A 13113-nucleotide genomic window follows, 5' to 3' on the forward strand; every position below is an offset into this window, starting at 1 on the left:
GTTGTAATCCAACGACATCTGGGGACCCAAGGTTGAAGAATAGTGCTGTAGCAACACATGCAGGGGTGGGTGGAGTCAACTGTTCAGCACCTGCTGGCTCTGAGTAGCAGCCAAGGAAGCGATGGGCAGGAGAGGTGCAGTATATATGCCAGGAGGATATGCAGTGTCCAGTGTGGGCTGATAATATTACCTATGTGTTGAGTGCTGTTGCCGACTCTCCAGGCAATGCAATGTACATAAAGCAGCAGCACTTCGCCTCACTAGTGTCGTCCTGATTCTGTAGCATTTAAATTTTTGGCTCTCCAGATGTTTTGGACTCCAGCTCTTATCACCCCCTGACTGGCCATGCTGGCTGGGACTGATAAGCATTATAGTCCAAAACATCTGAAGAATACCAGGTTGGATATTTACCTAGCTCTTTGTGTTTGAGGCATTCATTCATACATTGGTTGATTGGTATACTGTTTTTTGGGCAAGGCCCCCAAAGCGGTGAAGAGAATAATACGGCAGAAAACAAAATAAAGTTGTAGTAAATGCAAATTCGAAAGCACAATACAATAAGTCAATAAAAATAAAAAATAACAAAAACCCAGGCACACGCTAAATCACACAGTATACATTTATGAGTTGCATTTGTGCTCTTACCACAAACACATCTGCCACCCGCAAACTAGAGCTCACACAATAGGCTTCACCCTGGAAAGAGCTTACAATTCCTCTCTAGGGTAGGGCTGACTGAAACGTCTGGCTGCTCAACAGGCTGCAGTTCTCCAGGGGCAGGGGCAGGAGCAGGAGCAGGTGTAGTAAAGAATGGCTGGGGAGGCTAAAGCTGGTATTCAACTTCCAGCCAGCAGTAGTTCTATTACTGCTACCTGCCAACCTACCTGCTACCTGCAAGAGAAGTAAAATAATGCTATCAGGTTGGGGGTGAAATAAAGCAGTTGTAATTGTAATTCTGCTGCTGGTGTTGATCTTGGTTGTGTTTTTAGTGTGTGTTTTTTAACAAATATAGTTCTAGCAGGGTTGTCGCTAACCAGAGGGTAGTGTCGTCTCCTGGATTGCACCAGAACACGACCAGCAGAAAACTTGTTAAATGCTCCTAATAAGCTGTCATGTTTCGACTCCATTTGTCAAGCAAACTGACAACCAGAAAAGTGTATTCAGAAAAGTTCCCTCTTGCTTCTCTAAAATGAAATTACTTGGGAACTTGTTAGGAGTAAGATTCTGTTCTAGATGATTCATAAAAGTAATCAGCTCTACAATTTTCTATTCCTTGTGGAAAATCTGTATAAGATGCCACACTGCTTTTTCAAAATAGCTATTTCCATCTATAACAGTGTCATCTCATCAACCACCCGTTTAGATACTATATATAGTAAAGCAATATGGTTCCAGTTCAAAACATTTGCCTTTAAAAAAATAATAAAGCAAACCTAAGATAACATTATTCATTGTGCTTTGTTGTTGATAATGAGAAGTCCTCATAAGAGTGAATATCACCTTTTAGAGTAGGAGGACAAGTTCCAGAAAGTGCATGTAGTCTTAATTTTTTCTGTAAAACCACCAAGAATTCCCAATGCATTTCAGGCTAAAGTCTTTCTTCATAGGATCTTCAAAATACAATGTAAGAAATCACATGCAAACACTGCAAATGCCAAATTGTAAAGGGCTAGTACATCATTAGAGATTTATTAGGCCGGATGCCGATTCCATATAATGTTCCTGATCTAACCAGGCTAGGAATTGGGAGGGCCTAGTGGGCAGGGCTCAGGGCAAATTACATTGTGTGGGTTCCCCTTTCATCTCCCTCCTGCTCCTGCTGCCCCTTCTCCTCTTCATGATGGAGACCCTTCAGGTGGAAGTGCAACCATCCAGAACCAGTTGCAGCCCTCTGCTCACACCAGCTGATTTCTCTACGACTTATGGCGACCCTATGAATCAGTGACCTCCAAGAGCATCTGTCATGAACCACCCTGTTCAGATCTTGTAAATTCAGGTCTGTGGCTTCCTTTATGGAATCAATCCATCTCTTGTTTGGCCTTCCTCTTTTTCTACTTCCTTCTGTTTTTCCAAGCATTGTTATCTTTTCTAATGAATCATGTCTTCTCATTATGTGTCCAAAGTATGATAACCTCAGTTTCATCATTTTAGCTTCTAGTGATAGTTCTGGTTTATTTTGTTCTAATACCCAATTATTGGTCTTTTTTGCAGTCCATGGTATCCGCAAAGCTCTTCTCCAACACCACATTTCAAATGAGTTGATTTTTCTCTTATCAGCTTTTTTCACTGTCCAACTTTCACATCCATACATAGAGATCAGAAATACCATGGTCTGAATGATCCTGACTTTAGTGTTCAGTGATACATCTTTACATTTGAGGACCTTTTCTTGTTCTCTCACAGCTGCCCTCCCCAGTCCTAGCCTTCTTCTAATTTCTTGACTATTGTCTCCATTTTGGTTAATGATTGTGCCAAGATATTGATAATCCTTGACAAGTTCAATGTTCTCATTGTCAACTGTAAAGTTGCATAAATCTTCTGTTGTCATTACTTTAGTCTTTTTGACGTTCAGCTGTAGTCCTGCTTTTGTGCTTTCCTCTTTAACTTTCATCAGCATTCGTTTCAAATCATTACTGGTTTCTGCTAGTAGTATGGTATCATCTGCATATCTTAAATTATTGATATTTCTCCCTCCAATTTTCACACCTCCTCCTTCTTGGTCCAATCCTGCTTTCCGTATGATATGTTCTGCGTATAGATTAAATAAATAGGGTGATAAAATACACCCCTGTCTCACACCCTTTCCGATGGGGAACCAATCGGTTTCTCCATATTCTGTCCTTACCGTAGCCTCTTGTGCAGAGTATAGGTTGCGCATCAGGACAGTCAGGTGCTGTGGCACCCCCATTTCTTTTCAAGCATTCCATAGTTTTTCATGATCTACACAAAGGCTTTGCTGTAATCTGTAAAGCACAGGGTGATTTTCTTCTGAAATTCCTTGGTCCGTTCCATTATCCAACGTATGATCTCTGGTGCCTCTTGCCTTTCTAAATCCAGCTTGGATGTCTGGCATTTCTCGCTCCATATATGGCAAGAGCCTTTGTTGTAGAATCTTGAGCATTACTTTACTTGCATGGGATATTAAGGCAATAGTTTGATAATTACTGCATTTCCTGGGATCCCCTTTCTTTGGAATTGGGATGTATATGGAACGTTTCCAGTCTGTGGGCCATTGTTTAGTTTTCCATATTTCTTGACAGATTTTAGTCAAAATTTGGACTGATTCAGTCTCAGTAGCTTGTAGCAACTCTATTGGTATGCCATCTATTCCTGGTGATTTGTTTCTTCCAAGTATTTTAAAAGCAGCTTTCACCTCGCATTCTAAAATTTCTGGTTCTTCATCATATGGTTCCTCTGTGAATGAATCTGTCATCCTGGCATCTCTTTTATAGAGTTCTTCAGTGTATTGCTTCCATCTTCCTTTTATTTAATCTCTGTCATTCAGTGTGTTCCCCTGTTGATTATTCAACATCCCTACTCTCGGTTTAAATTTCCCTTTCATTTCTCTAATCTTTTGGAACAGGGTTCTTGTTCTTCCCTTTTTGTTGTCCTCTTCTATTTCTATACAGTGATAGTTCTCTTTGTCCCTACGTTCTAGTCGCTGTATTGTTGCATTTAGGGTTCTGACTGTGTTTCTATCTCCTTTTGCTTTTGCTTTCCTTCTCTCTTTAACCATTTTAAGAGTTTCTTCAGTCATCCATTGGGGTCGTTCTCTCTTTTTAACTAGAGGTATTGTCTTTTTGCGTTCTTCCCTGATAATGTCTTTGACTTCACTCCATAGTTCTTCTGGTTCTCTGTCAACTAAGTTTAAAGCCTCAAACCTGTTCCTTATTTGATCTTTATATGCTTCTGGGATGTTATTTAAATTGTATTTTGGCGTTACGATTGTTTTGTTGGTCTTCTTTAGCTTTACTCTGATTTTCGATATGACCAGTTCATGATCTGTACCGCAGTCTGCTCCTGGTCTTGTTTTTGCAGAAAGTATGGAACTTCTCCGCCTTCTGCTACCAATTATATAATCAATTTGATTCCTATATTGACCATTTGGTGATGTCCACGTGTATAGTCGTCTTTTCAGTTGTCCAAAAAATGTGTTTGCAAGAAACAAATTATTGGCTTCACAGAATTCAATAAGTCTTTCTCCTGCTTCGTTTCTGTCTCCTAAGCCCCATTTCCCCACAATTCCTAATTCTTCTCTGTCCCCTACTTTTGCATTCCAATCCCCCATGATTATCAGCACATCTTGTTTTGTTGTGTGATCAATTTCCTCCTGTACTTCTGCATAAGATCTCTCCAGTTCTTCTTCTTCTGCGTTTGCCGTTGGAGCATAGACTTGGATGATGGTTATGTTGATAGGTTTCCCATTTAATCTCATTGATATCACTCGCTTAGACCTTGCGTTGTAGCTCCTAATTGCTCTTGCTACATCACTTTTCACTGTTAAAGCAACCCCATTTCTTATTGATTTCTCATTTCCTGCATAAAATATTTTGCAGTTGCCTGATTGGAAATGTCCCATTCCCGTCCATTTTAGTTCGCTCGCACCAAGTATTGTAATGTTGATGCGTTCCATTTCTTGCTTGACAATTTCTAACTTTCCCTGGTTCATGCTTCTCACATTCCATGTTCCTATTGTGTGCGTCATACAACTCCGGACTCTCCTTTTGCATCTGTGCGCATCAGCCTCTGGGCTTCCTTTCAGCTTTGACCCAACTGCGTCATTAATCACTCGTACTTGTCCTTTGTTCTTCCCCAGTAGCTCAGTGAGTGCCTTCTGACCTGGGGGTCTCATCTTCCAGCACTATCTCGTATTGCATTTTGGATACTCTGTTCATAGGGTTTTTGTGGTAAGAGATATTCAGAGGTGGTTTACCATTGCCTTCCTCTGAGTTTGGATGCATCTTAGTCTGGTGTTTCAGCTTTGACCATTCTGCCTTGGGTGCCCCTGCTAGGAGTCCAACCTCTTGGTCTAGACTCCTGACGGCACTGCTCTCAGCTTCTTCAGCACACTCAAACCCCCTCACCACATTAAGGTGTGCATCCAAAGAGGAGGAAGACAGCTTCCTCTGTTCCTGTTTTTCAAAATAGCTGACCTTCAGCTAATTTACTCTCATCCATCCCAGGACTGCTTCCACACCCCTGTTTCAAGAGCTCCACAGCCTCTCTGGAATTTGTAGGTAGAAAACAGAGATGGAGGTGCATAAGTGTATTACTGATACCTCAGTCCAAATTTTATTTATTTGTTTAGAAGATTGATAAACCTCTTAACGAAAGAGCTGTCTTTGACTTTTTTCTGTGGTTTCCTGTAGATGTTAAAAAGCATGTGGGAACAAGATGGAAACCTGCGGCACCCCACATGCCAAAGACAATGGGGTAGACCAGAAAAGCCCCAGCACTGCCTAAGGAAACAACATTCCCAAGAAGGACCAGATCCACCACATTACATCTGTACCAATATTAATCCTGGCCATGGGTTGGATCCAGATTTAGTCATGCTTAGAAAAGATCCATTGAAGTCAATTGGACTTGTTAATCATTAGCAGCTTAAATCCCACTGATTTCAGTGGATCTGTTGAAGTCTCAGTCTAACCCAACAGTTAAACCAGAGTTTGCAACCTCTCTGGCCATGTTCAGACATTTGTCCATGATATCATACTGCCATGGATGTGCCATTCTCCCTCATCCTGTTGTGTGCTGGCTTAATGCAAATACATAACATGGGATTCTGGCTTAACGACAGCTGGTATCTCTGTGCCAAAGCCAGTGGAGAGAAGGACACATCTATGTTGCTTGTCCACAGCTTCATAAACCGTGGTGTATGAAGCCACAGACAAACATTCAAACATGGACAGAATATCTGCAAGCTCTGGAGTGAATGAATGAATTTTATTATACGGTCACAGACCCGTCGTACAAAAAATTCAACAGAATACATAAAAAATAAAAACATAGTATATTAATATAACAGTATAATCCTATAAAAACACAGTTTAAACGGAAGAATTCTTTCGTTTTAGCTGGGTTAAGTTTAAGAATTTGGCAACCATTTCTGTCCATAGCATATCAGCATTGGATAAGAGGAGTTGGACATACCAGTTATTTGATCTTCCAGGAAAGCGATTAATTATGGGAGAAATAAATCTAAGCCGTTCAGCATGATAAAGGTTGCAAAAAAGAAAAGTGTGAACCAATGATTCGACTTCAGAGTTTGAGCATGGAGTGAAACTAAGGGTGGTTAGCATTAGTATTGATGTACATGTAAAGTTGTGTGATGGCTCACTGCAGAAATGCAAGGGAGGAAGACTTGAAGCATTTGGAGGAGGGAGCCCATAGGTGCTATGGATCTCCCAAAGTTGTTTATGATATTGAGGACATAATGTCTGCACAATACATCATTTATACTGTACTTTTTAACAGCCCAAACCCATACTGCTATGCCTTGTATTTTCATAGTCTTATATCAAAGTTCAAATTTTATTACACTAAAATAAAGATGCTCTGAAACTTCAAGTTAATAGACAACTGTTGAAATGAGCAGAAATCTGAAATTCAATCTACATGTTGACAGCTTCTGCATCTTCTGTTCTCTTTTATATGGAAGACATATGCTTTTGGACTTCACTGATGTGCTCAGCAAGTGTGTTAACAAGAAAACATTCAAGCTTAGAAAGAAAAGAGAATAGTTTTAGGGCCAGTGTTCCTGCTGTCAGACAGTGATACTGCCTTTGGAGACTCTTGCACATTTTTGTAACTTGCCTGTTCTAAGGAAATTCTCCTTTTTGCTCTGTGAAACAGTCTTGCTTAAAAGTGTTCAGAGCTGAAAAGCAGACCGTGTTCCATCCTGACAAACAAGGGGTTTTGCATAAAGCTAGCCTTTTAAAGAAAGCTAGCTAAGTATTTAGCTCTGCAGGAGACTTGTGGGTAGGAGTCCTTTGTGGATATATTCTTTGGGAAAGGGAACTATGGAATGGCTGCTGAATGCTTCTGAAAGGCTAAATTAGGCTTAAAGATACATTTTAGCATGAGTTGGTTCCTGTTGTAAATGAGCAGAAGAGGATATCATCATAAATTTGATGACGGTCTGCTGTTAACTTGACAGAAAGCAATACAACTTCTTCCCACAGAAATACCAATTTGCAGGTAGAAATTGGATACTAAAAAGACTACAACTGCTTTTCTCCTCAGCGTCCATGCCCATGAGCATCTGTACAGTTCCCCACATTGCTGGGATTCACATAGTCTCAAGAGTATAAGTTACTGCAGTGGAGCAAATAGTAGGTAGCAATTAAATATTTTATAGATTTTTGGGGGGGGGGATGGTAAAGACTTTGTTATAAGCAGTCATGCAGACATAAATGTGCAAGTTTTGTGGATTTTCTGGCAGGATTTCTGATGTTCTAAATCTTTTGAGATCTGATACAACATTTTGTTTGCCTTGGTTAAACAAAATTGAAACAGTATGTATGCCCTGTCAAATTTACGTGCTATATATCTGAAAAGGTTTTTTTTACCCAGTTGCCCAAAGTACCTGAATTGTTTTGATTGGGAGGGGGACGATCAATAAAGCACACATGTCATTTAAAATCCAAAGTTTTCATTGGAAATTATTTTTAGTGAAATATTTGTAAATATTTCTAGACTTCACAACTCAGATATTATATCCTATTGAGAGAGAGAAAATGAAGGCACTGAAAACTGTTAACAAGCTAACTTTAACAGGCTTGAAGAGCTGTACTTAAAAATATGCAGAGTTCCCAGAGATAGTCAGCTGAAAACAGCGTACAACTTTGATTTTAGATTTGACTGTTTGTCGTATCAGTTCAAGTTTCCCAATTTGACTTGCATAGCATTCCATTCATTATAATAGTAAACAATGGGCAGTATCCAATGCCGTCATTCTTTTAGTGCAAGGATTTACACTTCCACAACAGAATTTCCCTCCCTTTCCTCCTGGGACTTCTCAGATTTGCTCTGGAGGGTTGGGGAAAACCCAGGACAGATTTAGGGAGCGTGCAGTGGGAGGAGGAAGGCGGTTCTGTTGTACAAGCATAGATCCTTGTGCTAATGGAACAAGAGAATTAGCACTACTTTGAATACAAGTCAAAGGATTTCTAAAAACAGAACATCTTGCACAGAAGAATACAAAAGCAGAGAATTTTCTGGAAAATTTTCCACATCATTGGTTGTGGGTTAAAGGCTTTAGGCAAGCAAGACTCCTTCAGATAGCGTTATTCTACAAAAAAGAATTAATGTGAAGCATATTTCAGAACATAAGAACAGCCTGCTGGGTCAGGGCAATGGCTCATCTAGTCCAGCATCCTGTTCTCACAGTGATGAACCAGATGCCCACTGGAAGCCCACAAGCAGAATCTAAGAACCACTGTGCTAAAGGATCATGTGTATGTGTGAGGGTGTGAATGAGTGTATGATCATGAATGAGAGACAGGAAGCTTGTGTGCCTGTGTGTGCTCACATGAAAGAGTGTGGTTGTGGATGAGAGAGAGGGTGATGGAGCGTGTGTGTGAATGAGTATGTGTTCCCACCACCAATTCTCGCTATACCTACTGGCATATAGCCCCTGATCACTCACCTACTGTTATATTGGGCCCTTGGGGGCCAAAAAGGTTGCTCATCCCTGTGCTGAACCATGGTTTATGTAAACATGGCTACTGTGGGCTGTGAAGATGTCTTCTGTTCTTTGCGGTTGTACACATTTATGAAGTCATAAGCCTATAGCTGTGTATGCCTTTCTGCTGCCATGAACTGTGTGCTGATTAGGATTAGTAAATAACAGAATAGATGGAGGCTTTTCGCGACTTGTGACTGCCAGGCAGCTGTTGTGCAAGAAGGAGCTTGCTGTTTTGAGTTTTGTCAGCTGCTTTTATCAGGATGCTTGTGTTTACCTATGAGTTAGCGCCCCTAAGAGGCTGGAAGCCTGTGGTGGTCCACTGGAACAGGAAATATCTAATTCCTATTGGTCTATATGGATGTGTTATTGCTTGTCCAATGGCAAGTATTTTCCAGTCTGTAGTGATTTATTCGTTATGTAAAATGTGCTTGTTTATATGGATTTTCAGAAATTCTCTCAAAGGTTTCAGTGTAGGCAAATAGGCATTCTCACAGTGGATATATATTTTGCTAGACATGTTTAGACAAGGACAAGCTAGGGTCTCCTTTGCAGTCAAAGTATTGTGCTCTGATCTCTGTGCATAATAGTGAATGTGCGAGTTTGGGTGGCATTTTTCTCCTATACAAACCATCTTGCTCTATAATGGCTTTATCATATTATTTTCCTTAGGGCTGGAATCAGCTGCTGAGTGCTTTGGTTGAGAAATCTCTTAACAGACAACCAAAATGTCAAATCAGGCCAGAGTCCAGCACTTTCATAGAGTTTCCCCATCTAGTAGTTAGTGAAAATTAAGAACAATTCCAGACCACGTTTTCACAGTTTCCGCATTTTCACAGTTGCCATTCTTGGTGTTCTGAATGCTATAAGTTCATCTTTGTCTGGGAGTTTAATATGTCTTCAGTGCAGCTGTTCTAGTCTATTTGCTCTCATAATGCAGGTTTTAAAGAAATGTCTGGGCAGTTTCATTCTTGGGCTAAGTATGTGCATTAAAAATTTGCTACGTAGTTGGAACCCTTCCAATATCTTCAGTCAGCAAACACATTTTATTACTATAATTAATCATTTTTGTTAAATGTACAAAGTACAGTGCCGTTCTTACCTCGTTTATTCTTGTAACAAGCTTGTGAGAGAGGGTGTTGGTTTTGAAAAAAGTCTGAATAATGTTACAGGAAATGCTTGAGCTATATTTTTCTCTTTACCTAGCGCACCTCCCATCTTTTTTTTTTAGTGGCTCTTGATATTCTCCCAGATACTGTTTCCCTGCATTAAACAGATGCACTGTTGTCACATAGTGGCCAAAAGCTGACAATCACATGGGTGTGAATTTGCCCTTATCATACATGTGAGTTGCAAAAGAAAGCTTGATTGATACTTGTTAGCTGCTGTTTTTGTCTTTTAAACCAGCCATATAAGAATTTCCTTGTTGGCTCAGCAACCCCTATAGTAAGCCATCATCATCATCCCCAAACTTCTCAAAAAACATCGAATGCATTATGTTACACATATAACACTGTAAGTTCAGTATTATGATCCTCATAATATATTTTGTACAAAGTTGATCCATCCAGCTCAGTCTACACTGACTAATAGTGGCTCTCCAATGTTTGACCTTTCCCAGACCAACCTGGAAGTACAGTACCTAAGTATTGAACATGGGACGTTCTGTCTACATAATCTTCTTTTCTCTAGACTAAATAGATCTAGTGGGTTACATGAATTGTCATGTAGACTATCATCAAATCTCCCCTCTAAATATCTACTGATTTTTATTTGAACATGCTGAGACACTGAAGGAATATGCAGTTTTTGAGTTCTGATTATAGACCTCTTTGGCGTTCAGGGCAAATGCACTTAGATAAGACAGGATTCCTGCTCAGAAGGAGGATTTTAAGCACACTCAGCTGAATGTGCTTAGAATCTCCCTTCGTACCTTGCTTCTCAACGCAGGAAGGTCTGAAGTAGAGCCAGTGTGTTCACTGGCGTTGAGGGCGGGGCTTCCATGCACACCCTACCCTTTCTCCGCTTGTTGCCATTATGTGTCCAGATGAAAGCCTAAGTAGGGCTATTGCCATTGCATGTTCATAAATAGCAATAATTGGAAGAGTACAAATTAAGGTGCTGTGCTGCTGAGAAGAAAATAGTTTTCCAACTAAAACGTATGATGTTTCCCAAGATGCATAGTTCAGAGGGAAAATGGTAATCTGAAGATTTTTTCCCAACCAAAACAATGCCTGCATTTTAGGACAGGTCCAAATTCTGTGTGCTTCAGCTGTCACAAATATAAGGATTGTGGCAACATGTTTCCCTCAGTCATCTCTGTTTACATAGCGCATTAAGACCTTTAGCATTTTGTTAGCAACTCTACAATGCAAATCTGACCCCATTGCAGTGCACACGTGACACAGCATATGCATTTTGTCCCCTTTCAGGAATTGTCATTTAAAGCATGCATGAAAGTTTGACATTTCCAAGGCTGTGAATTTGCCTCCAGTAACACAACCTAAGCAACACTATTATTTTTATTATTTTTTTATTTGCATAAATTTGCCTTTATTCTTAATAATGTTGTGAAAGGACAGCATGTAATGCAAAAATCAACACTAACAAATATTCATCTCAATCCTTGTTTGTGTGTATATATTTAATATGACTATTTTAGTAAATCTGTAACTGTTACCCCAGATAAATAAGACATGTCTGTAGAATAGCCTCAACAAATTTGGTTATGGCTCCACTTAGTCTTTGTTCTAATAGATGGAGACATTCAAGGATTCAAGTCTGTTAATTTCATCCTGGGAATATTGATGATTGGAGGAAATGATGTGGCCACTTAATCAGGAGCTTGAACATAAACTTCTGAAAGGGCTAGGTGGGGAAAAGTGTTGTCGGTAAATATAAGCAGTGTACATAAAAGCAAAACATACATAAACAACAGAGCAATAAAATAATAATTAAATAAAACATTACCTTAAAATTGGATAATCTTTGGCTGTGGAATGCCACAATGAACAAACCATTTTGGTTAAGCTAGACTTGGCAACTAACTGCACCCAGTTAAATATAAAATTCTGTATTTAGCTCTCAGTGCCATTAGTTGTTGCAATTATCATGCTTCTTGGCACTTGCAAATGTGAGTTCTCAAAGTCAGAGGACATTTCTGGAATTATAAATCCCTCTAGTTAGATTATATGTCCCTTTACAAACTCTGTGATTTGAAATTATATGATATTTACATATATTGTGCTTTCATATGAATAAGGATTCATAAGAAAACACAAGAAGATATAAACAAATGATGTGGCAATTAGGGATGGTGAGAATTCTGCCGAGATCAGATTTAGCACTGGAGTCCTTCTACTTTGTTCCTGTCTCCTCCCCATTCTCGTCTTATTTGCGATTTCTCTTCCCCCCCCCCTTAAATCGAACCTGATAAAAGCAGAAGATACCGGAAACAAAGAAGGACGGGGACAGGACAGCATTCCAGTTCTATGGAATGCAATCCAATCGGAACTAAAAAGCAGATCCCATCCCTAGTAGCAATTCATTGTTTCTTAGTCATGATGAACTTTCTTTCTGGTATTCAACATAACATTAAATTAGATTTAATATTTATACTCCACTTTTCTATTAAAATAGCACTCAGATTGGCTTGTAATAGATAACAAAAATAATAAAATGCAAAATGGCAAAAATAATAAGAGCAAAGCAAACATTACATAGTCAATATAGTAACAACAAGAACAAAGCATATATTCCAGAGTTGTTCCTCTTCCTGTCACCAGCACAGCAGAGTCTCTGGGACTCTGACCCAGATCCCCCACATCTGGGTCCATCCCACAAAGTGCTGTCCTCCATCCAGGATCTTCCCAATGGCAGCAACCCACCAGGCACAAGCCCTTCACATCCATGGGTTCCCTCAGGCTGCTCCAGACACTGATTGGTCTGACAGTCAGTCTGCATGTCCTCCATCTCAATGTCTACCAGCATCCTCTCCACTAGCATCTGACACTACAGCTGCTTGCCCTCAGCTGAGAGCCACAAAGTGAGAGCCCTTGTGTCCTCTTTGGTTCGTGCCGAAACCTTGCACCCTTGACAGGCACAAGCCTGTTGAACACTTCCGAGGTTGTCTCTCCATGGAGGGAGGGATGACATAGTCCCTGACACTGTGGCTGCTTGGTTACAGATCTGAGGCAGAGGGAATTCCCTGCCCTTCAACATTTTAAGGAAGTGGCAGCATCCACACCAGCTCCTGACTTGAAGAGCTGGGGTGGGTTTGAGAAGAAATGTAGGACGCTGCCTTTAAACCATTGGTCTGTGTAGCTGAATAGTAACTACAGTGCTTGGCAGTATCTCTTCAAGGTTTAAAACAGATATCTTTCCCAGTCCTACCAGGAGATGCTGGGGTTTGAACCAGGGACCCTTTG

General features: G+C 40.2%; 1 protein-coding gene across 10 annotated transcripts in view; it reads left to right on the top strand.

Annotated features, from left to right (window-relative positions):
- The window catches only part of NEDD4L (NEDD4 like E3 ubiquitin protein ligase), a 433261-nt gene that overhangs the window by 336330 nt on the left and 83818 nt on the right, over positions 1-13113 (top strand). The gene's annotated exons all lie outside the window — the stretch shown is intronic.

Source organism: Rhineura floridana, chromosome 1 (genome assembly GCF_030035675.1).
Source record: "Rhineura floridana isolate rRhiFlo1 chromosome 1, rRhiFlo1.hap2, whole genome shotgun sequence".
In the NCBI taxonomy this organism is placed as follows: Eukaryota; Metazoa; Chordata; class Lepidosauria; order Squamata; family Rhineuridae; genus Rhineura; species Rhineura floridana.